The sequence below is a fragment of the Anopheles darlingi genome, chromosome X, assembly GCF_943734745.1.
Source record: "Anopheles darlingi chromosome X, idAnoDarlMG_H_01, whole genome shotgun sequence".
Classification (NCBI taxonomy): Eukaryota; Metazoa; Arthropoda; class Insecta; order Diptera; family Culicidae; genus Anopheles; species Anopheles darlingi.
This window is the reverse complement of record NC_064873.1, coordinates 2,118,723-2,139,021: the sequence shown is the minus strand read 5'-3', so window position 1 is coordinate 2,139,021 and position 20,299 is coordinate 2,118,723. Positions and strand designations below refer to the sequence as shown.

Below are 20,299 nucleotides of genomic sequence, written 5' to 3'. Positions count from 1 at the left end.
GCAGAAAGGGGAGATTGCATTGAAGACGGATCCTGAACGGGACGGAAGAAGATTTGTTTTTGCTTGGTTTCGGTTGGCTTGCGCGCTACATATCTGGTGTTCTAAAACATAAACGCGACTGACCGGCGCCCAGCCCTGATACAACAGGAGGAACGCTGCCGTGCCCCATGGTCCATTGCGATCATCGACCTGGACTGTCTTCCGGAACACCACCAAGCAAGCCAGCGATGCATTTGATCGGCGCTGATCAAACATGTTTGAGCAATTGTGATACTGATTTTGGGTACCTCGCTCAATGCTCTCTCTCTCTCTCTCATACACACACTCTTTTTCTCTCTCTCGGTGCCCAAAACAACGTGTGTAACGTTGTCATGTGGTTTCAATTAACTAATATGCTTCAGAGTAGTACCGGGTATAGCATTTTGTTATCGGGATGAAAAACCTAAAAACGCTGTTCAAGTGGTTTTGCCTTCAAGGAAAAGGCAAACCGCACTCTTACTCTCGGTCGCTACATCGGTGCACCCGGTTTTATTGCATCGGGCATCCTCCCCCCCCCCTCCCTTCCCCTCGAAACCGCTCCTACCTACCATCTCGGAGTGTGAACCATCAGCGCGCTATTCTCGGGGACGTTCGTTTTGACGCTGCCATACGACCCGAATGGAACCATAAATTAAATATTTTATTACGGTGCAATGGAAAAGGGTAAAAATGACAAATCGGCAAGAAGAGGAGAAAACAATCCCACGGAAAACGGAATACTTAGAGGAGAATAGGAAGTGATGATGGTTTCATAAAGGTTTCAGTAAAACCACCCGGTAATCGTTGAGGAGTAACGGCATGCTCGGCACGTTTTGTGAGAATGCCGATAAACCATCAAATGCCGGTGACGGTTTGACGGGTTTTATGTAATTAGTATAATTATTTTTTCCAAACAAAATTACCAACCTTTCAAGCGCACTCTAATGGAAAGTACGGTGTTTCATTTCAATTTCTAGCGAGTTATGAACGCTGCTCGTGATCAGTGATTGTGCTCAGGCCCCTTAATTCTTCAGATGTTCCTACTCGTGGTAGATAGTGACGACTGTCCATTGGAAAAAGCGTATGGCAGCTAACGATGCTGCCGAACTGGTGGACGAACCATTCGTCAATTCGCAGATGAATGTTTTTGCTGCATAAAAATATGCCACACCATTAGCACCGTTAAGGACGATGGTGTGAGCATATTTCACCCTCTATATACACACACACGCGGCCACGCACAGTGACCCTGTTACGTAACTAAACGTCAGACCAAAGGCGTGTATGGTTGCAATGTGTTTTCGTTGTCTGCTGAGCTTCCTTGCACTACTCGGAAATGTGATGTCACTTCGTGCTAGCCAGTCTGCAGTCGGAAGCGCGGGTCTGTATCAGACCGACCTATGGCGCACTGAAAAATATGGGAAAATGCATGTTGAAAATGTTAAACCAAGGAAGAGAGGATCTTCTTTTCTGCTGTGCTTTTAGAAAATGTACGTTGTCTTGCATTGACCCAGTGTCACGCATATCATTTGCATGTATCACTGGCGACCCTGGCGGGCTGTCTGCTCTTGCACGACTTCTTGGTTCTCGCATTTACCACCGCACGTGATCAAAGTATCACACATACCCGAGTTTCTGCGTGGTCGTTGAACGTATTTCTCTTTTTTTTGTTTCATTTTCCCAAAGACGGTGCCTTATCTCTGTTATCATCTGTTTACTAATGCGTGCGTTTGGTTGTTTGTCGACGAGCACTCCGAGTAGCAGATTGTAGAAAGAAAATTTGGTTTTTAAAAAAATCACAAATTGCTTCTGTAAGTTGCTTGGTATTGCTTGAGCAACGAAACTTTAGCGCCAATCCTGATGCTGCTCATGTTGCGGATGCTGATAGCATAATGATTATCACATTTAGCCGTGGCGCGGGCGCCAACAATCCTGTCCGGATCGATCCGTCCGGTGTGAACGAACGTGCAATCGTTTCCGGGCGTGGGACGGGAAGTTAACACCGATCGCATCGTTAAACAGCAAATTTATGCGTCAACACATGTGAATGAGTACCGCATTAAATGAGTGTCAGTTTGCGAACATTAGCGGATGACAAAATGCGGTTACTAAATCTGTCACCGAAAGTGCTAACGAACGCTGCGGATGTTGCGCGTGGCATGCAGCTTCATTGGTTTAAAGGGGCTGGGTCTTGAGGTAAAAATATGCTGGAACAATGAGGTGAGGCAGATGGACGATGTGCGAATATGACGAATCGTAAGTGCCAACCGGCTGTTGCTATTCACAGCCAGCAGCATCGGTGAGGTAGGTTATGATGTGATACGTGATATTAGAGTTGTCCATTCACATCCGTTGCTTTGCAGAAAATGTTGAGGTCCGGTGCAGCCAAGGAGAGCGCTTATTCTAATTCCAACCTAAACAAAGCCTATTTTGAGGAGTTTTTTGCTGGAATGCTAGAGAAAAATATGAAATGGAACATAGAACAAACGTCTATAAAACAAAATACAGTAGAATCTGGGCGAGCCTTGCAAGCACGAGAAGCACACGCAGAGCGGCCTTCTGGCGACGAGTATTTTAAGATCGCATGTGCGCGCTCCTCCGGTTGCGATCAGTAGTGGTTTCATTTCTAGTTGTTTGTGTCTCGTCTGGCGTTGGTGGTGTTATTTAACGACGTGGAGGTAGTATTATTGTCACGTTTATCGAGGTGGCAACATGAGCCGGATGTTCGGCGGCAGTGTATTTATGCTCAGTCTCGACGTCGTGCCATGTGTATTTCGATCGATATTTGGCGAGCCAGAAGAATGCTGTACGCGCACTATTATTATTTCAAGGGGGGTTCTCTCCTTTTTCTCCTTCATTTATTTCTTCTTCTTCTTTTAGCTTCGGCAGATTCACGGTTGAGGCTGCAAGTTTCCGATTACTGTTTGATGTCTAATGTCTCGCGTAAGCAATTTCTATCGCTCCCCGGGGGGGAGCTAGACACACGTCCTGCGGCGCAACACGAAGCGCGGATTCTCGCGACACCGGAAAAAAATTATTTTATTGGATCGAATGAGCGGCCGGGAGTGGAGTTGGAAGAGCACCAGCTTCGCAGTGCTGCTAGTTCTGTACGAGTTTGTGCTTCCGAGCATGTTGCTTCCGCGTTAGGTAGAACTGGTCTGGTATGGCGAGCCTTGAACCATGGTTTATGCCGATCGATGGCCGCAGAAGCTTGCTTCATGCTGCCACGGAGATCAGTCACTCATACCCACCCACCGACCGGCAAGTCTGGCAGCCGGAGATCGATGCTGCTGGTTGCGTTTCGAAGCAGATCGATTTGTATTCGCCGCAAGGCTCGATGGCTTTCCGCTGAGCGTGGAAAGTAAAATTACGGCAGACGTCTTATAGTCAGTACTGAAGCCAAGCTCTATCTAACCTTTCTCAGACCTTGACCGTCATTTACTGCCTACCGGTCAGGGCGATGTCTGCGCCGGACCTTTGTGATGCCGCTGTGCGAGTTGCATGTCTCGGTTGACCAACAGCATTCCTCGACTGATGTTTCGTGCAATGGATGAAGCAGTGCAGTGTGAAGAGAACTCATGTGCATAAAATGGTGTTCTTGAAGAACCGAGTTCGAGAAATCCGGCATGACGACGTTTAGTCATATTATAAAACGATCAACCGTTTCCCCATCGTGGTGCGTATGCTAAACGAGGTGGTGCGTGGTTTATATGTTTATGGTACTTCTCGGAAACCATGATCGATAACCACGGATTGCACCTACCGTCTGGGGGGGGGCTGTAAAGAATGACAAGGACAGGAAGGCATAAGAACTCGTTTGTATTCGCCTGTTTTCGCACTCGATCTCGATGTTATTGCAGCTCAAAATTAAAAAAAAAAAAAAAAAAAAGAAATGCGAATGTGAAATGAGGGACACTGCAGCCAAATAGGAATGCAGATGCACCTACCACTAATGAGCTGCTTTGACCCAATGTCCAGTTTAGGTTGTGAGGCATGGTGCGGCTACAGGGAGGACTGGTAAAGCTTTTATAGCACCCCGCGCAGCATCGAAGCCGGGCAGCCGGGTGGTGGTTTTTGGAAGGATCAAGACGACGCGTTCCTTGTCTTATGTGCATCCTGGTGCGCTGGCTCTCGGAAAGGAAAGAAAGAGTTTGAGGAGGAATGGTAAAAAAATCTAATAAAACGTTCCACAAAACATGCTTCACTGATGCGTTGCTCTGAGTAAAGTTTCTGAGCCAGCACGAGAGCACAGGGTAACGGCTTCCTCTACAATTGCTCAACTCAAAGGTGCCAGATACTGCCTACTGTAAAAGTCTCACACCAACACACCCTTGCTGGTTCTCGTCTAGTAAAGTTTTTAATGTCAAGAAATGGCTGCGTGCTGGAATGCCCAATGCTCACCGCATACACCGAAACTATATCGTCCATAAACATCATTTTCGGGCACAGCTTCGTCATAGCATACTATCGTAGATCGTTTCTATTAACACACATACAGAGCAAGCAAATGATGGTTGCATACATCGGTCGTCTTGGTGCGTTTGGAGAAATGGGATCTACAGCAGCCGCGAGGAAAGAGTACGACGTAGATTTGCAACACTAACACTTTAGAGCACCGATATTTCTGGCGAGCTGCCGGCAGTACGCAAGCTATCGTCGTCTTCACACCATCCGCAGCGGAACAAAGGAGTCACAACATTCTATTAGTAGTGCGTGTGTGTGTGTGTGTGTGTGTGTGTGTGTGTGTGTGTGTGTGTGTGAGCGTCAGAACTTCAAGCCTGGGTGGTCACATGAAGCAGAGCCTGGGTGGTCACATGAACACTTCTCGAAAATTCGATAACATTCCAGTGCAATCCGTTGTGCGAATTTTAACCCGACCGCATAAACATCTTCAAGCGTAAACAACGGAAATTCGTATGGCTCAATTCCACAGTAGCAGCAATATGGAAAAGAAACCAATCGAGATCGAGTGTGAATCGGTCCGTTGTTTCATCTGTGATCATCTGCGTCGATTAGGATGTTCACGGTGCCATCATCACCCTTATTGGGGCGGGATTTGTTGTGATTTGTGAACCTCGGATGACTTTTCCACTGACATGCGCCCCTGGGCGCATTTACTCGCATCAGTACCGCTGTTCTGGCGCCGCCGTACCTGCCATCAACAAGACCCTTTTCCCCCTTTTCCGGCTTTTGCTTTCATTCCCAAGCATGCCGGTATATCCGGGCCACAAGAAGCGCCATCGTTATGCTTCGGCCTCCGACAGCCGAAGCTGTGAATCCCACACCCTACCCCGTGCACCTGTCCTGTTCTCGACCTCACTAAAAGAACCGGGTGTTAATGATGTTTGTAAATGAAATGAATTTATCGTTATATTTTCCTTTGCCAATGGTATCGAGCCATTCATGGGTGGGTGCGGTTTTGTTTCTTGCACTTGGTTTACTACCCCCTTTGAAGGGCTAGGGTGAAATCGATTTATTAGCATTTCATCATCATTACACTGAGAAAAATGCAACCGATTGAAACACCACGCTTCGTATATTGAACGCATAATCTGCACATCATTTACTGAGTAGCGCCTTCGAGTTTTTTTTTGTTTTTAATGTGCTGAAGCTATCTATTTTATATTTATGAAAAGATCAATCAAATTTAAAAGTTGAAACTATGTGTTAAATAATTGTTTTAAATGCAACATCGCTATATCCAACATTGTTTGCACATTGATATCAGTGGTCCTTTTTTTAAAATGTTAGAATGATGAAAGGGTGCCAATAATTTTTCCTTAATCTCTGAACAATCGACCATCAGCTACACGATCTCTTCTCACCCAACAATATGGGACGCTCTTACACACACCAGTACACGTTTTCCCCTATTAAAGTTAATGTAGGCATTATGGCTGACATGCAGTGAGTGGTAGTGACACGCGCAATGGAGAGACTGAGCATGGGAGAGAAACACAATGAGAGAGAAACACAGTCAGAGACAAACACCATGAAAGCGTGGCATTTTGTGTTAAACTAGGAACGCAGTCGGATGTTTGATCAGTGCCTGCTTTGTTAAAAAAAATTTGCGTTTCACATCTATATTGTGGTTGAGTGTACTCTTAGAATCGAACTAGCATATTCATTTGAAGGTTAGACCATCCCTAGACAGGCTTGTTGATACGAGCTTTTGCGATTGTTTTCCGTGCTCTATCAGTGCTCCTAGAATACATAGTTAGAGATTTTTTTTACGCACCTTAACCTAAATAACTTAATTGCTGCCAGTAGGAATGTGTGGTGTACTTGTATACTAGTTGGCTTGGACAATCAATCAACCAAACACAATCTATCAATCAACCAAACACATGCCATCTGTTGTTCCGTGCATAGCTATTCCCTATTTTATAGTTAAATGCCAACACTCCTACTTCTGGTAGAATTGATCTACTTTTACTAATTCGTGTAATTGTATCCCCTCTATATTGATTGATTTTCCCTCTTTCTTGCCAGCGGTTCTAGTGCCAGAATCAACATAAATTGGTAAGTAAACATACAAATATACACGCTTGGACATGTTCATGCTAAAAATCACCGCTCAGGTCACACTGTGTTGACGCACGTGTCCAATCGATGTGACCCTGGGATCCATATCCGTTTCGTTTTTCGGCGAAGATGCCACAAGTGACAAGTCTCGGTGTTCCACAAGTGGCAAGTCTCGGTCAGGGATAGCCGTGAAATTATGAGAAAATGGGAAACCCTTTTGTTCAAGTGCGTGAGTGATTCTCGTGAGCGTTCAAGTGCGTGAGTGAAGTGCGTGAGTGGGCCAAACGGGGACAAGTTGCTTTAAATGAGTGAACCAAGCCGATATATTGAGGAACGTTGTTCATAAGACAATGTTGCGTTTTATCACATCTTGGATGCGCCAGGCTCTGATGGAATTTCCTGTCTCCAGGTTGCGGTGATATGCGAGGGGTTCATGCCTTACGCGAGGCACTTGACAAGAAAGCCGGATAGCCGGATAGACGCGTTCAACGCAGTCAATGCCACGGTCAAAACAACCCCTGGGGAGGTAGAAACGATTCCCAGGTCATGGGTACGATTGTTGGCCTCCCTTTTTGCGTTGGCGGCATCGCAACCGAAATGCCGCCAATTTGATGGTTTGCTTTGAGATGCAAAGCGCGATTGGATGTGAATCGGAACCCTTTATGATTTGGGCGTTCGAAACCCAAATGATAAAAAATGCTCACATTTCGGTTTATGATCTTTCCAACTTTTTGATTTAAGCCGCCTCTCAATCGCATGTCTTACTGCTGTTGATGCATTTTATGTTGTTGTGGATGTTTGGACATGATTCGGTTCGACTAAGCCGATTATTCCAAACGGTTTTTTGTGTGTTCAATCAACCCTAAATCCATGAAGACCCAACTGGTGATGGATGGGAGGGAGCTATTAAACTATTTTATGACGGTCGAATCGCCTCACCAGTTCACCTTCGCAGTGGTTAACCAGTTTCTTACGGTATCCGCCTGCTGCTCAAAGAGCTACCGAAGCCTCTTAAAGATGAGGTAGGTCGTGGTGCGCCCATCACGTGGCTGGCGCGCGTAAAGATAGATGATCTATCACAGATTAGATCACTTCACACCGTAGGTTTACAATAATAGACGACGTCAATAATAATTGTTTCTTCTTTCCTGTCCAATATCAAATAAAAATATTGCAGACCACCATCCCAACCATCCCTGATAACAGATAATAGAATCCTGTATCAGGGCAAAGGCTTATAACTTGTGCCGAACCTGGCCGTGATATTCCCTTTTTTTGCTTCAAAATTCCAAAAGTGCACAAGCACAAGCGCCCATGTGACAAGAAAGCAGCGCAAAGAGTGGGCTAAGTACAAAAGACCACCTCGTGCGTCAGAAGAGAATCTGCGTCGCTGGTGTGGTGTTCTGAAATGCCCAGACGCACCGAAACATAAAACACTTTTTAGTGTCGGTGCAATTTGCTGTCATGCCAGCGTCTGCATAATTTGCGTATTTCCTCTTTCGCTTTATTTAATTGTTCATACAATAACGTTTTAATGAAATAATAAATTATAACAGCAAAAGTCGAACCATCAAAGGGAATCGACAGCCAACACTAAATATCGGCAAACTGCAAAGGCTATCTATAGATGGATTTCGGCGGCAAAAGGATGCGTTTTTAGGATCGAGAGTTAAGAAGTGATAAATCAGTAGGCATGTCTGGAGAACACCTCTTACACGGTCATAAACATGGAGCTGCAGCGAAGAGCTGCTTTATTGATGAGAAGCTGAGGGACGATGGACAAACGATCCCGACCGACCGTCGGAAGGCAGACGGTTGGTCGCGAACGATGCACAGAGGACGAGGTTAATAGCCGTTAGGGGGCATGGATAGTAGCCCAGGCTGTGGAAGCTGCATACCGCGACCAAGCAAACTTCAGCTCTAGCTGAACATTTCGGAACCATTCTGAGTGTTGGCCGTGACCTACAATGATTCCCAGAATCATAAGTTATCGATAGCAATTGCGATCAAACAGGTCTTGCTTATGGTGTGTAATCGAACCGTTCAGTTTCTGGATTGTTTTTTTTTGGGGGATACCTATCAGAACGTTGCATTGCACTCGCTTCTAGCTTGCCTTTTCAAAGCGAGCGGATGACTCATAGCGGTGGTGTTGCTCAGGATGGAAGCAAAGCGGAAAACGAAAGCCTGGCATCCAAAGCGTCCAACGACATTTGCGCGAAGAAGATGCCGGCGAGACAGCACCAGCACAGATGGGCACAAGTGGCACGCTCTACAATACGGATGCGGTAAGCGTGTCCGGAACAGCAAGAGAAATGATTACATAACACATGGCGAGCTGATTTTCGAATGCTCGATGACGTCACTGATGCAACTGATGCAAGTGCAATTGTCTTTAATCTTGTTTTAGTTGTCTTTGGCGTTCTTCTGTGGTAAATCAAGGGTCTTATCACACGATCATTTCGAGAAGCGCATTTCACTTTGCTGGATAAGCAAAGCGGTGTCGATGGTGGGGCCGCGATCGTGTTGTATGGCATACAGTAACATAAGCTGGACACACTTGCTGAGAAGGAAAAACCGAAACAAAATGCCACCGAGGATCGGCGGTTGTTGGTAGGAGGTCCTTCCAACCCACAGGCCACTGATTCTTTGAAATGCTGCCAACGATCGCATTACTTTAATGTACCACAGATCCCACCACAGAAGCATAACGAACGCATAATTTACTGTTATTATGCTGTGCGGTAGAATGTCTTCCTTTGCAATCCTCCAATCCTTGAGCGTCTCTCTGGGAAAGTGGTTTTCTCACTTCTCTCACTGCATCTTCATCTTTCCTCGGATCGCGTCAACACTTTTACGACCGAAAGCGCGCGCATTGACGCGGAAAATTAGGAAAATGGGTTTTTGTTTTCGATGTCCTGATCAGGTTAATATCCAGGAAGCAAGTTCGTATGGGACGTGGTGCATAAGATTTTCAAAATATGGACCGCGTACCTATCATGGTTGTTCAAGAGAAAGGTCCATGAACTATAAATTATGTTGTAATATTGCAACCAAACCCAAACACACATTTATCCATGCTACCCAATTTCCCTTGCAGTATCCCTGTGACTGTTTATGTTAGTAGCAATCAAGTTTACTCTCTGTAAGGGTTCTGTAAATCGATCCCCGACTTAAGACACCGTTTTGTCCACGGTTGGTGGTCTCGAACTAAAAGATGACTTGTCGGTTGGTTCGTTTTAAACATATCTTCGTCAACATAAATCTTCTCATACGGTGTTCGAAAATCACGACTCTATGATGACGGTACATTTCTCACATAAATCCTGGCAGGCGATTTTCATAACAATCGCAACGGTCAGATCATTTTATTTTCGTTCATCAAGCGACCATCCGATTATTTGGCGACCGTTCAACATTTTATGCTGATTTCGCGTCAGCTATACCTCCTTGGCAAGAGACTCACGATGACGGTTATACGACATTGGGACCCCATCGCAGACCTTTCATAGTCGTCATCTGTGATGTTTGGTCAGTGCCATCAAACGGTTTCGGCTCATAGACCCCCACGGAATAAAACATAACCAGATGGTCTTTAATTAGATTCGTCTTCATTACGATTTATAATCATATTTTTATACTCTATTCGCCACCTTTGGCGTTTCTTTTTCAAAGGCTGCCCATTGCCCTTTTTCATCTTTTTGGTTCGTGATCCTTCAGGTTCGATTTCAATGGGTTCGACTTTCCATCGCGAAGCAATTGATATGCAATAGTGATAACAATTATAATGTGCCACGTGAAAGCTGTTTGTGCTGTCACATTGCAATTGCGTCAGTTCGTTAACTATTGATCCAAACGATAAAGCGAAAGGCTATCCAGGTAATTGACAGATCTTAATCTTTACCATCTATAGACAGATGAGCCATCCTGCTGTCTAACAGGGCGGGAAATTTCTACAACCAAGCGGAAGTGACTTTGACTGCTGTGACTGCTCTTAGCAAAGCGCCGAAACAAAAATACATACGCTCTAGACAGCCGCCCGATCAAGACGTGACTTGGAACCAGACCATCTACCATCAGTCAGTCATTCACATGCTAGCGCTTGCCGTAATACGCATGAAAGCCTATTTCTAAACCATCTAAGCTGTGCTTGAGCGTGTGAATCACCGTTGGGCAGCCAACAGAGAATTAGAATTCAAAATTAACAGCATCTCGATGCCGCAGAACGGTCAAACCGACGATTGGTGTTGTGTGAATAGCGACACACGGTACATACCACTCTATCACTGGGAAGAGATGAGCTGCATCATTTGTGCGCGGCTACTGATAGAGTTGTGCCCGTGCTGCGAGGCTTTCCGTACCGGGCTCCATCGACAGGTTCTTCAGCAGGAATGTCCGGAGTACTTCGATGGTGATCACGTAAGTAGTTGGCGAGATCGCGCTGTTTGATCCGTTTGCTCCACATCCTACTATTTCATTTCGTCATGTTCACCCCAGCAATTGCACCTGCATTGTGCACAGCATGGTTACACTCCCTGATACAACTGACACGCAGATACGACAACGGTGTGAGACAAGGGCGGCGGAACTTTTAACGGATACTGGAAACGCATGGAAATGTGAAAAAAATTGTCCTACCAACCTCAGCACAGAATTTAGTGTAGTTTCTCATGCGTTCTCATCAATGATATAGATGCGATATTTATTGAGATACCTTGATTAACTGCAATAAAACATACGCAGTAATGCCTTCCAAATCTGTACACCACTCCGTCCATCAGAATATCCGGGTAATGGAAACCAATGCTCTTCGCAAGGCTTACTGCTGCAACGTAATAGGTCCTACGTTTTGACATGGCGCTTCTTCTGTGTCGTCTAGCGATCGTCGTTCATTGAAATGATTTCTTTTGGTCATTCCATGGCTAATAATGAAAGTACTCATGCTGCATGATAAGCATAGCAACACCAGCATTCTATTGTAATAAAAATAAATCTTTCTCGCAGCATGAATTATTTGTGGATTGTGTTCACCGCCTGCTGAGAATACCGAAACTCAAAGAGACCAATTGCGAATATGTCGTTAAAGAAAATGAAACAGGATTAGTATGTTCTGGTCGCATGTTGGATGCACTCAAGCTGGCACGAAAGTATTCGTTGCGCAAAAGCTACATGACTTTGAATGCACAGAAAGCTTTCGCTGGTATCATGCATTTCTCGATCTGCCGGATAGCAAAGAAAGCAAAGTTTCGTTGCCTTATGCTTCTACTCTACCCCATTTCTACTCGTATGGATGAGTGTCTTCGATTTTTTTTTTTGCTTCGTACACGTTTCCTATTTCCAGACGTCTATTTCATTGCTCGAACCTCGATATGCATTCAAGAAGACTCGCTTATTTGTTTCTCCGCTCATTCAAAAGGTAATTACCAAATGTGAAGCAACATAAAACCGAAAAAACACATCGGCTATGCATGATCATTGTCCCTAAGTCTGGGCATCTGTTTTGAAATAAAAAGAACATGAGAAAATATACTCATGATGACATCTCATGGTTGCAGCAACATATCTGAAACCTCCGGATCAAGTGGTTTGGTGACAGATTGTTACCTCAATTGTCGGTCGGCCTGGCATGTCGGTCTGATGTTTGGTTTCATAATAACATCGATGATTTACCACTAGGAAACATTCCATGCCAACACTCAGTACTCGCATTAAGAAAGAAAGAAATGAAAATTCTGGTCAAATAGAGGATCAGTTTCTGGGTAGAGAAGGTTCTGGTTCTGTGTTACCGCAGCATCACCAAAGCGAGCCGGGAAACCACTTGAACCGACTTCGTGTCACACATATTCTGGGCATCTAACATCATAGTCATGGCTCAGTGCATTAGTCAGCTGCCTGTATCGAATACAATTCCAATTCAAATCCAAACCACGCGAAGCTCTCCTACCCATTCGTCGCTTGAACTCTCGCTGATCAATGCATAACGAATGTAATATGCTTACAATTCTTAAAGAAGCCTTTCTGCAACATGATCGTGACGTGACAGCAGAGGAGGATGATGCGATTGGTTTTAATCTATTTATCACATAAGCTTACATAGTCAGCGGATTCACAACGTAAACAGATAACATCTGGATTATCTAGTTTATTGCAGCAAAGCGGGAGCCATACAAAGGAAATCTTTAGAAGAAGTAAATTATAACCGGTTGAAGAGAAAACTAAAACTATTTTCATGCTTTCAGCTAATTTAATTGAAGTTACAACTACCGATATCGATATCTAACTAACAAGCAGAAGAAGGCATTTTCTTCGCACACTGCGTCAGTGCACACGGTGAAAAGGTTATTAAGTAAGTATTTGCATCATGTTCGAATCAGCAATACGACTAATTATACTAATAAACGATGATTTTTAGATTATTCAAGTTTCCCAAAAGATCGTTGTTGGTAAAAGTGGTAGAGTGATTTCCCATACCCATATCAACGCCGGCACAACTCTCGGCCGAATTGAGTCGAAATGGAACGACTAGCAACTCAACTACCGTACGTCAAAATTGAAAGTAATGGAATAGTTTTAAATATGCTCCTCGACACCGGCGCATCGATGAATTTTATTTCCGATAGATGCGCACAGCAGCTTGGACATCGGCTAAGAAAAATTACACCATTACTAGCCGGTGCCTTCAATCACGTATTTGCCCTTTCTACAGTCACGGATATATGCATATTTGAGCCGGTTTTGTGTAAAGCCGCACCATTTATGGTACACGATGTACATACATTTTTCGACGGCATAATTGGCGGCGGTATATTGTTTGATTCAAACGTACATTTTGCAACTCAGTCTTCCTTACTGCAAATCGTTGGTGCGGAAAATACATTGCATTTGCCAATACATTTCTATCCATCGGAGATGAAGCCAAATAGAAATCATTATATTTCAAAAAATTTTCCTAATTAATCACAACGATTAGGATTTATTACCATACAATTATTTTAGTGAACCATTAATTAATAATCCATTAATGCAAGGAACTAGGAAGGAAAGTCTGAGACTACTATGAACTGAGACTAGCATGAACCTTATTTAAAATGTTCCTTAATTAATCACAACGATTAGGATTTATTACCATACAATTATTTTAGTGAATCTGCTAGAAGCAGTAGTAGAAATTGTATGCATTAATGTTGCTGTCTACAATACATTAATGCAAGGAACTAGGTCTCTGCCTAAAGGAAGGAAAGTGTGAGACTACTATGAACTGCAACTATAACTACTCTGAACTGAGACTAGCATGAACCTTATTTAAAATGTTCCTTAATTAATCACAAAGATTAGGATTTATTACCATACAATTATTTTAGTGAATCTGCTAGAACTACTTGACCGATTGATTCGAAATATAGTAGGGGGAAATTTAAGGGCCGGTGAGTGCTATAGGCATGGCTAGAAACCCCCCGATAAATTCTTTCTTTCCTCTCCCTAACACTTTACTGTTAAAAGCTTAAATTACCCCGCAAATTATGAACCCCATTTTATCAAAGTTTACGCAATTGTTGATGGTTACCTGAGAAAACTTGTGACAAAATCTGGTCCATTCAGGAGGAGGAGGAGGAGGAGAAGAGGGGGCCTCCATATAACCCCAACGCTTAAAATGTGTCCTAGGGCAATGTGGGTATCGTTTCCTAGGTATTTGGGGTTTCTAAATCGATTTTCCTTTTGTTACTTATTCCACCTAGCACCAACAGCCATTCCATTCTTCTTGCAGCAGCATAATGTGGGTGAACAAACATATTAAGTTTAATTTTTGATCAATCAATCCAATAAATGGTGTGAAATAAAACAACAGAATGTTGTTTTAAGAGAAGAGAGAGAGAGAGAGAGAGAGAGAGAGAGAGAGAGAGAGAGAGAGAGAGAGAGAGAGAGAGAGAGAGAGAGAGAGAGAGGGATAAAGAGAAAGAGAGAACGAAGGCCTTAAATTATGCCAAACAAACTCGTATTTATTGTATAATATATGAACAAATAAAAAAAACCAAATCAAATTTCTTGATATTAAGAGTACAGTTGCTTGGTTGCTTCGTGTGACTTTTTAATATCTAATAATATTATAAATAATATCTTTTTAATATTTAATATCTTTTTTTTATATCTAAATGTACAGCCTGCTAAACAAATTTTCCATACCTGCAAACGATTGACAATTGTACTGATTTTGCATGGAAAACCTAAGTTGACTATTTTAAATCACCGGTCTCTTGGATGCCTTGTGTGGTTCGTACTCCCAGTGCTCCGAACGAGGACAGCAGCTGTGTGGTCTACGCAATCAGCTGTTTTGAACCGATTTTCCCCTACCACATCGGCGGGCGCGGTTCCCTAGATGACCAATCGTGATGCACGCACGCACGCACGCAAACACTGATGCGTCACGAGGGGTATAAAACGGGCAGCGAGAGCCGAACGCGCCTGTCAGAGTCATTCAGTCAGTGTCAGTGAAAGGGAAGATTACAGTCTGCGGATGCACTTGTACGTTGACAACGGCTGGCAGTGTTCCTAAATTGGTACCCATCGTTGATCGTTGTGGTATGAGCAGTGGTACGACGTCTCAGCACCTCTTAAACAAACCCTAAATTGTGCTTCTTTTAAACAAACCCTAAATTAACTGTAAATTGAGAATTAGTGGAGCGAAGAAGAGTGTGCCTTATACCTTGTGCTGTAGTGACTTGGTAGCTGGTGGTAAGGAGGGAACGTGTGTGCATCCATGATCAGCCTCTCCAATCAAGCAATAATCGGCCATCAGTCTCTTCAATCAAGCAATAATCGACCATCAGCCTCTTCAATCAAGCAATAAGCCAAAGGATCTTTTCACGTGTATATGCGCGGATCCGGAGCGGATCGGACATAGTGCTTTTTTGAAAATTATAATAAGATTGATTCTACATTGGTCAAAAACTTTTGATGCCAAGTCAAAATTTGACGCGGTTTTGACTTGGCAGCAAAAGTTTTTGACCAATGTAGAGACTCTCTAAGAAATCAAAGAATTTGTCACGGCTGACGAAATAAGTTCTTCCAACAAGGGTCAGAACATAATTGACATTATCAACTCTTTGTTCCTAAATATAGCGCAGCGAAAGAATCACTTAGCCTCAGTTCGTTCCCGCATCTTCACTAGTGCAAATCACCGTTAAAGTCCTTCAAAAGGTGCTAGTGAACCCAGGCTTGGCTAAGCCTATGTGTACTTAGCCTACAGAGTAAAATTCGAGTGCCGAGTACAACGAGGGCAAACTTTACCAAAAAAACGCGTATTTGGACGCGGTAAGCTACAATATTAGCAGCAGTCGACGTAAGTAAAAACCCACCTTTAGCTTTTGTTACATTTTCGAATGGAAATGTGACAAAATTGATAGCACAGGGCAAATGTTATGTTTTTATAGAAAATTTAACATTCCTCTTGCAGTTTCACTAAATTTCAGCTCGATTGGTTTGATAATCTTTTTTTTTTGATAATTGTTTAAATGAGAAATGATCGATCATTTGTGAGGGTGACAACAACAAAAAACCATCTATTTATTGCAAATTAGTCTTTTGCTCTTGTCACCCTGTTGGTGGACCATTTCTCATAGCAACAATTATCAAAAATTGATATCCAACCGATCGAGCCCAAAAATGCTTACCACTTAGTGCGGCACTATCTTTGTAGATGAATAAAAATCGGCTTAAACTCGCACGCACTCCATCGAAGGAATGCCGTATATACAAAGGCCGCATATCAAAGAAACGGCCAACGTTGCGGGAGCGGCCACCAGATTGGCCAGATTTTCCAGAAGGTAATATACGTGAACCGGCAGTAGCAGTTGGAGAAGTAGTAGCTCCAACAGTGGCAACAGTACCACCAACAGCACCAACACCAAAAGCAGCAGTAACAGGCGCTGAAACGTCAACAGCAGACGCTGGAACGCCAACACCAGGCGCTGCAGTATTCGTAGCAAGGGCTGCATCACCACCATCACCACCACCACCAACATGCTTTGATGCTCCAGCAGCAGTAGGCACTGCACCGTCAGCAGCAAGCGCTGCACCAGCAGCAGAAAGTGCTGCCCCGACTACAGCAATGCCACCACCAATAGCAGCGGCACCAGGTACTGGAGCTGCAGGAGCAGGTGGTACGCCATCAGGAACAGGCGCTTGCAAATCAACAGCAGGACCTGTAGCATCAGCAGCAGGTGCTGCAGCATTAGCAGCAACAGCAGCAGCGTCGCTAGTGTCAGCAACAGTAGCCACAAATGAATCACAAAAGACAATGGCTATTGCAGCTGCAGCTGCAGCTAACGCTTCAGCATCAGCAGCAGAAACAGCAGCATCAACAGCTGCAATGGGCATGGACGCGGCGGCAGCAACAGCAGCAGCAGTAGCAGCAACAGCAGCAGCAGTTGCAGCTGCAGTAGCTGCAGCATTTAATGCAAATCAAGGTGAGAACGACCACGTGACAGGGGTTCGGGTGCGGAACCCATTGGATATGCTAGATCCCATGCTCGCTCAGATGCTGCAAGATGGGTTATTATCTAGTGGAGGGCAGGTTTGATTTCCCATAACGTGATGGAAAACATTGTGTCAAAGGTTAAAGGGAAGCTTCGGTATTCAATTTAATTTCTTCGACTTTACTTTTTTCATTTTTACACCCCCCTTAAGTCAAGTCCTTGCGGCGATATGGCAGATTCGATAGCAGCAAGGGACTTTGGAAAAAGCAGCGAAATAGTGGACGCAAAAGAGAATTGAATTAGTATATAATTTATGCTCTGTTTTTTTGAACTTACAAGGTAGTATCATACTTGAATTAATCATTGATTTTACCAAATTGACCAAGGAGTACCTTAATAAAACAACGTTGCCAACATAACACATTGCGAGATGATTGTGGAATTCACGACGACGTCACTGATGCAGCTCAGTTTCGTCTCTATGAGCAGTGAGCACGGTACATTTCTAGCATTAGTCCAGGCAGGCGATTTACATAACAAGGGCAACGGTCGGATCATTTAATTTTCATTCATCAAGGTAAAAACTTTCAAACTGATTGAAATCGCGGACATTTTCAGACAGACCAAGGATATAAAACTTCATCTACATTTCATTCATGTAGAGCAACATAAGAACTTCTTCGTAATATAAGCTGAGCGTGGACGGAATTCAAGAGCAAACGATGAAAGAGAAACGGTACTTCCACCTCTATCTTGCTTCCGCTGGCGAAGATCTTTGCCGATGAATGAAGCTGCGAAATGACTCATGCTTCCATTCAGGTTCTATTTTTAGCTTTCCATCCATTCAAGGAGAGCTTGCTTCAGCATCAATGCTCAGACAATACTTTTAATTTCTCATGCCTATGGTGTCCAGATATGGCAACTGTGCCGTAATCCGTTGTTGGTGAAATAGATGATTTTTCAGCAGTGTTTCCGCTTAACACATGTTTACAATGTCTATTTCATTCGCATATTCGTTTCCCTGATCATTCAAAATGTAATACCGTACAAGAGTATAATAATAGCAATGATATTGTGAACCAGCATATAAACTGTGTAAAAGGAATCAGCTAAGCAAGCCATCAAACTTTATTTCATCTTAATCACCTAAGTTTATGTCATCCAACAAAATTTAATGAAAAGAATAATAATTAAAAACTATAGAAAATATAGTTATCGGGCTATATTGTTGATTTTAGGATAGAAACCGAAAACAGGATAACATGGATAACATTAGCATGAAATAGAACGGTAATTATGTTTTTTAGATGAAAAACAAACCAATGCTCGTCAGTGCTTTTCGCTCTCAGTCCTCTCGAACGTAGAGCACTCGTGGGCGTCGATCGTGAGCGATCGTGAGAGAACATAAGCATCATCACACCAGATCATATATGTCCCGAAGCAGGTCTGTTGCGGTGTATGCGTTACAGCATCGTAGGAATGCTCCGTAATATGTTGGGAGGGGATGCTACGCCCTTACGACCCCTAAGCTTTTTAATGTTCCCCTCCAGAATCTTTTAGTAATAGGGTCTCTCACGACAAGTCCAGTGTTCTGTTCGTGGTCGTCTCTTCGTTTGTCTAGTGGTGCTTATTGGTTTGTCTAGTGGTGCTCCAAAAACGCCGCCGATGCCGGCTCCAAAAACGCCGCCCCCACTAACATTGAAGCAGCGTGGACAACAGCTCCTGCGGCAGATGGAGCAACAGGTTCATCCGTGGTACCGCTACCAGGAGATGTTGCACAGTCGGCGGGTACTGGTGCAGCACCAGATGTATTTGCTTACGACGCTGGAACGGCAGCACCAGCAACGCCGGCTAGAACAGCGCCTGGAGCAGCTACTGATGAGCGGGATCAACCTCACCAATAACGATCTACGCACTTCCGTTACAGATGACGAAGACTCCGATTGAACATGAATCACGCTGGACACTGTATCGCCTATTGAGGGGGGTGGGGGAGGAGAAGGGAAAAGGGGATGGGGGGGGGAGGGGGCTTGGGTATAAAAAAGGTATCAGTTTATGGTAACACCTATTCAAAATACTTTGGAGTTTTGTATGATGTTTCAAAAACCAATAGCTTTGTTTGATTCAAACCAATGTTTTCATCAATCAGTATCTTTATTATTTTTTTTTCTTTTCTTGGCCCTTAAACATTCATAAAAGAAATGTAAAAAAATTCCAAATTTAAAATAAAATAGCAAAATCGCCTTCAGCGAATAACGAGCTGTTAGTTGGTTGCTTACTCAGAACAAGATATCACATGCAGATATGGTGCAAACAGAGATGGTTCAGGGTCAAACTGACCTGATTGGTAGGTATCGGTGCAGGGGCTGATGGGACGATCATCTTTGTAACTAGAGGTTGGTTTCCTGTTACCTACGATCAAAATGGAGCACATTTTGGCCGCGACTAAACAGTTGAAAATACAAAGCCCAACCATTGAACAATCCTCCCTGTCTGATTTTTTGCATTGTTTGATCGAAATTGATCGAAGCTTTGTGGATTGCGGATTCCCTCAACAGGTTTACATTACTCAACACTGTGGACGGTTTGCAAAAGTTATCAACGGAGTGAACAAGATAAAACATGATCCAACGAGAAGATGAATTCAGATGCACAAGTGGCCAGATTGTGTTCGCGAATCCATTGCGTGATCCCTGCGTAAAGGGTTTGCATAAGTGTGGTCTCTCATGGGTTAACCTCGCTGTATCCTAATAAATTCGGATGCGATCAGCTTTGTTCCGATCGTCGCTGCACAGACGATGGTAGCCGAAGGCGCAGTATGACTCATTCGTACGAGTAGAATTGGGACCTTTTTTTTAAATTAAATCAGCACAGCGAATAGAACATGATTATCCCTTCTCATGTTTTTCAACAACATTTTTTTAAACAACAGTATTTCGGCATTCGTAGCAGGTAAAGAACACAACCCTCGTATAATTCGTTCTGAGAGAAATAAATTATATTTTTACATCTGAATAATAATGAATAATCACTTTCCTTATCAGTCGAGGAATCTTTGAAAGAAATCCTTTCCACGATTAGATATGCTGCTACTTGAGTGATCGCTAGCCACCATCACGTGGCTGCGTCTAATCGGCCAGCGGAGTTCAACTGAGACAAATCATGGCCATCGACTGTAAATTGATTAAAACCAATCGTAGCATCCTCCTCTGCTGTTGCGTCACGATCATGTTGCAGAAATGCTTCCTCAAGAATTGCAAGCATATTACATTCGTTATGCATTGATC

The 20,299-nt window shown here is 43.6% G+C and overlaps 1 long non-coding RNA gene across 1 annotated transcript; it reads left to right on the top strand.

Moving 5' to 3' along the window:
- The first annotated feature begins 6,037 nt into the window (after positions 1-6,037).
- On the top strand, positions 6,038-15,679 carry LOC125956562 (uncharacterized). The gene is made up of 3 exons (XR_007469192.1): positions 6,038-6,152; positions 6,511-6,540; positions 15,658-15,679. It is a non-coding gene; the product is annotated as an uncharacterized LOC125956562 (long non-coding RNA).
- Positions 15,680-20,299: the final 4,620 nt, after the last annotated feature.